Raw genomic sequence first — 5,384 nt, forward strand, 5'->3', positions numbered from 1 at the left:
TCACCATGTTAGCCAGGATGGTCTCCATCTCTTGACCTCGTGATCCACCCGTCTCGGCCTCCCAAAGTGCTGGGATTACAGGCTTGAGCCACCGCGCCCGGCCAAAAAGAAAATTTAAAATAAATCAGATTTGCTGAACTCTTTCTTCATCTCTTCCCCATTTTCAGTCAGCCTATGTGCTGAGCTTTACCTTGAGTGGACCTAGGTTAGGGACAAGCCCAGCTTTGCCCTCAGGCAGCTCCTCCTTCCTTTTCTCTGCCCTTCTGTTTTCCTAACTGGTGAGAAATGCAGATCCCTTTCTTGCAGATAGAAGCCAGTCTGTGAAGAGGTAGGACTGCAGGAGTGCCTTGTAGCAGGAAGGGGAGAGAATGTCCTAGGTGAGAGCATCCCAGATGACAGCGAAGATTCCCAGCTTCAGAAATGATCCAGGAGAGAACTGTCAGCAGAAGTAGAAGCCCATGGCTTGTGTTGAAAGGGAGGGAAATTGTCTGGAAGGAGCCTTAGGGGCCTACTCTTGATCTCCACCCACACCCTGAGGGAAGATCCTGTGCAGCTATGTGGCATAGATTATGGTTGTTGGGGATATTGTGTCTTCATTCCAGTAAATCCATTTATTCATCCTAAAAGACTGGTGCCCTTGGGACAAGACCCTTATTCCAGCAGCTGGTCCTGTTTCTGAAAGTCTGATTGACTCATTCTTCCTTATCCCCAGGGTGCCTCTTCTCCAGCTCCCCCTCCTGTAAGCTTGACAGGGCCTAAGACTCATCCCTAACTCCTGCCTGCCAGTGCCCTTGTTCAAACGTGAAGAGCTAAAAGAAGGCAAAGACGTAAATAAAACTTTGGCAGTTCCCCCAGAAGTCAAAAGTATCTGCAAGGTGAGGAGAAGGACAGAAAAGGAAGGATAAGGAGAGTGAGAAAATGTAGAAAACAGTGAGAATGGGCCCTGGAGCCAGAATATATGCATCTAGGCATTTATTTACTAGATGTGTGGCCTTGGGCATGTGCTTTTTTTGGAGACGGAGTCTTGCTTAGTCACCAGGCTGGAGTGCAGTGGTGCGATCTTGCCTCACTGCAAGCTCTGCCTCCCGGGTTCACACCATTCTTCTGCCTCAGCCTCCCAAGTAGCTGGGACTACAGGCGCCCACCACCGCACCCTGCTAATTTTTTGCATTTTTAGTAGAGATGGGGTTTCACCATTTTAGCCCGGATGGTCTCAGTCTCCTGACCTCGTGATCCGCCTGCCTCGGCCTCCCAAAGTGCTGGGATTACAGGCGTGAGCCACCGTGCCCTGCCAACCTTGGGCATGTTACCTAACCTTTTGGGGTTGTTCTGAGGTTGTCAACCTAAGTAACAAATGGAAAGAGGCTCTCTAAAAGGAAAAGATACACATCTGGGAATAGAGCATTGCAAAGGAAATACGCACGCCATAATAAATTATGGGCATATTCAGGGAGGTAGAGGAAGGCAAAGATGTTTAAAGGAAAAAATGAAGAGAATTACATAATTATTTTGAAACAATTATCCCCAGCTACACAAGTCAATAACAAGGGTGATTCCAGTCCGAGGTTGGACAGGCAATTGCTAGGCAGATGTCCTTGCAGAAGTATATTTTGTGTAAGATTGTGATGGCCTGTGTTCAAGGTTGTGTTTTTTGCAGTCTTTTGTGATAGTTTTTGTTATCAGGCATATGAGCATGAGGACCTTCTATTCACAACCTTCCCCAGCTCTTTTCATCAGGATTTTTGCTTTTGTTTTTAACATAAATGACACCATTTTGGTTCTGATTACTTTAACAAGATTAAAGCGATTAACATCACTGGAGCAATCAGAACATTACATCATCTGTATACTGTGATTTACAATAAGATATATATGCACATTCATATTTCCTGGCACAGAGCTCTGGAAAGTCAGAATTTCCAGAGTGATAAGCGTGTGTTTTGTATGTCAACACGATGACTGGTAGCTGACAGCCCATAGGTAGCTTCAGTGTGGGGCTGGTCATCAGAAAGACCAAGGATTGCTTAGAGGACTGGGGCTTTCAGCCCCACCCTCCAGTCTTCAAGGAGAGGATGGAAGGCTAAAGGTTAAGATTGTCACTAATGGCCAATAATCCAGTCAATTACGCTTACACAGTGAAACCTCCATAAAAACCCAAGAGGACAGGGTTTAGAAGAGCATCAGGATAGCTGAACATAATGAAGTTCCTGAAGGGTGGTGAGCCCAGAGCAGGCATGGAAGCTCTGCACCCCTTCCCACAAACCTTGCTGTAGGTATCCCTTCATCTGGCGCTTCAGTATCTTTTATTATATCCTTTATTAATAAACCAGTAAACATAAGTAAAGTGTTTATCAGGTGCAGTGGCGCATGCCTGTAATCCCAACATTTTGACAGGCCGAGGTGAGAGCATCACTTGAGGCCAGGGGTTTGAGCCCAGTCTGGACGACATAGTGAGACTCCGTCTCTACAAAAAATAAAAAAAATTAGCTGGGCAAGGTGGCACATGCCTGCAGTCCCAGGTACTCAGGAGCTGAGGTGGGAGGATCTCTTGAGCCTAGAAGGTCAGGGCTGCAGTGAGCTAGGATTGTACCACTCCACTCCAGACTAGGCAACAGAATGAACCCTGTCTCAAAAACAAAACAAAAACATGTTTCTCTGAGTTCTGTGAGCCACTCAAGCATATTAATTATACCCAAAGACGGGGTTGTGGGAACCCAGATTTATAGCCAGTTGGTCAGAGCACAGACTATAACCTGTGCTTGCAACAGGCATCTGAAGTGGGGACAGCCTTGTGGGACTGAGCTCTGGACCTGCCAGATCAAATATTATTTCCAGATAGGTAGTGTCAGAATTGAACTCAATTAGAGAACACTAAACTGGTGCCCACTGGAGAATCTGCTGCAGAATTGGTTGCTGCTGGGGAGAAATCCCCACATACATTTTGGTGACCCCAGGTGAGATGGTCTTATATTGAGAGTTAGGGTAAGAAAAGACCAAAGTGGGTTTTTTTTTTCATACTTTTAGGCTCCCTAATAATTAGCATTCTGTACCCCAGGAAGACAATAAGTCTTGGAGGGAGGCAGACATAAAATAATTAACAACAGCTCTTGTTTGTTTAGTGATTGATTGCTTGGGGGATAGTGTGAACTTATTCACTTATGGTGTGCCAGGTCCCCGTTTATGCATTTTATTTAACTCTCATGGCAAACTTCTGAGATAGATTATTTTGTATATATATTTGAGATGGAGTCTAGACCTGTCGCTCAGGCTGGAGTGCAGTGGTGCTATCTTGGCTCACTGCAACATTCGCCTCCCAGGTTCAAGCGATTCTCCTGCCTCAGCCTCCCGAGTAGCTGGGACTACAGGCACGTGCCACCATGCCCGGCTAATTTTTTGCCTCTTTAGTAGAGATGGGGTTTCACCATGTTGGCCAGTCTGGCCTCGAACTCCTGACCTCGTGATCCACCCACCTCGGCCTCCCAAAATGCTGAGATTACAGGTGTAAGCCACCGCGCCCGGCCAGATTATGTTCTTATCAGTAAGAAAAAAAGTGGGGCTTACATGGATAGCACAGTGTGCCCAAGGTTATACTCAGGAGGTGGCAGAGCCGAGTTCTAATTCAAGACTTTTCTGACTCCAAATACTTTGCTCACAACCCCCACTCTATATATAAAGATGAGTCACAAAAATTAGAAGTGTGAAAGAAGGAAAAAATTCAATAAGATTCAGAGATAGAAAAACAGAAAGTCAGAGGCAGAGAAGGAGAATATAGGAGGAGGGAGAGACAGTGAAACAGCCAGAGCAGTGACTGAGGGAAAGAAAGAAATTGAAACTCTTGAAGACAGAGGCAGACAGAGAAAGAAATTTATAAAAACATCTGGAAAAGAAACAGGCAGAGATGCAGAGTTGACAAAGATGAAGACAAGATTAGACAGAAAAAGAAAGCACATGACTGAAATCTTCTTTATTTTAATTTTTGGAGACAGGGTCTCACTGTGTTGCCCAGGCTGCATGCAGTGCAGTGGCATGATCATAGTTCACTGCAGCCTCGACCTCCTAAGCCCAAGCAATCCTCCAGCCTCAGCCTCCTGAGTAGCTGGGAGTGTGAGTGTGCACCAATATGCCTAGCTCCTTTTTTTTTTTTTTTTTGAGATTGAGTCTTGCTCTGTTGAGAGACAGGACTAGCTGGATTTCCTAGGCTGACTAAGAATCCCTAAGCCTAACTGAGAAGGTGACTGCATCCACCTTTAAACACAGGGCTTGCAACTCAGCTCACACCCTACCAATTAGATAGTAAAGAGGGCTCACTAAAATACAAATTAGGCTAAAGCAGGAGGTAAAGACATAGTCAAATCATATATCACCTGAGAGCACAGGGGGAGGGACAATGGTTGGGATATAAACCCCAGGCATGTGAGCCCAGAGTGGCAACCCCCTTTGGGTCCCCTCCCATTTTATGGGAGCTCTGTTTTCACTCTATTAAATCTTGCAACTGCACACTCTTCTGGTCCGTGTTTGTTACAACTGGAGCTGAGCTTTCACTCGCCATCCACCACTGCTGTTTGCTGCCGTCACAGACACGCAGCTGACTTCCAACCCTCCGGATCCAGCAGGGTGTCTGCTGTACTTCTGATCCAGCTAGGCCGCGCCCATTGCTGCTCCCAATCAGGCTAAAGGCTTGCCATTGTTCTGCTCAGGCTAAGTGCCCAGGGTTCATCCTAATCTAGCTGAATAGAGCTATAACACTCACTGCATGGCCCACGATTCCATTCCTTGGATTCCGTGAGGCTAAGAACCCCAGGTCAGAGAACAAGAGGCTTGCCGCCACCTTGGAAGCGGCCTGCCACCATTTGGGGAGCTCTAAGAACAAGGACCCTCTGGTAACACTGTCACCCAGGCTGGAGTGGAGTGCAGTAGTGTGATCTCAGCTCACTGCAAACTTCGCCTCCTGGGCTCAAGGAATCCTCCCACCTCAGCCTCCTGAGTAGCTGGGATCACAGGTGTGGGTCACCACACCTGGCTAATTTTTGTATTTTTAGTAGAGATGGGGTTTTGCCATGTAGCTCAGGCTGGTCTGAAACTCCTGGGTTCAAGTGATCTACCCACCTCAGCCTCCCAAGGTTCTAGGCTTACAGGTGTGAGTCACTGGAAATATAATTCAATTCTTGACCTTTGCCTCATTCTTCCTTCATTGGTAAAAGCCTCTTTCAAGGATGTGGTGGTGCAGGCCTGTAGTCCAGCCACTTGGGAGGATGAGGCAGGAAGATTGCTGGAGCCTGGGCATTGTAGGCTACAGTGTCCTGATTGCGCCTGTGAAAAGCCACTGCAGTCCAGCCTGGACAACACAGTGAGGCCGTATCTCAAAAAAAAAAAAAAAAAAAAAA

The sequence above is a fragment of the Rhinopithecus bieti genome, unplaced genomic scaffold, assembly GCF_001698545.2.
Source record: "Rhinopithecus bieti isolate Rb0 unplaced genomic scaffold, ASM169854v2 scaffold_759, whole genome shotgun sequence".
NCBI classification, from domain to species: domain Eukaryota; kingdom Metazoa; phylum Chordata; class Mammalia; order Primates; family Cercopithecidae; genus Rhinopithecus; species Rhinopithecus bieti.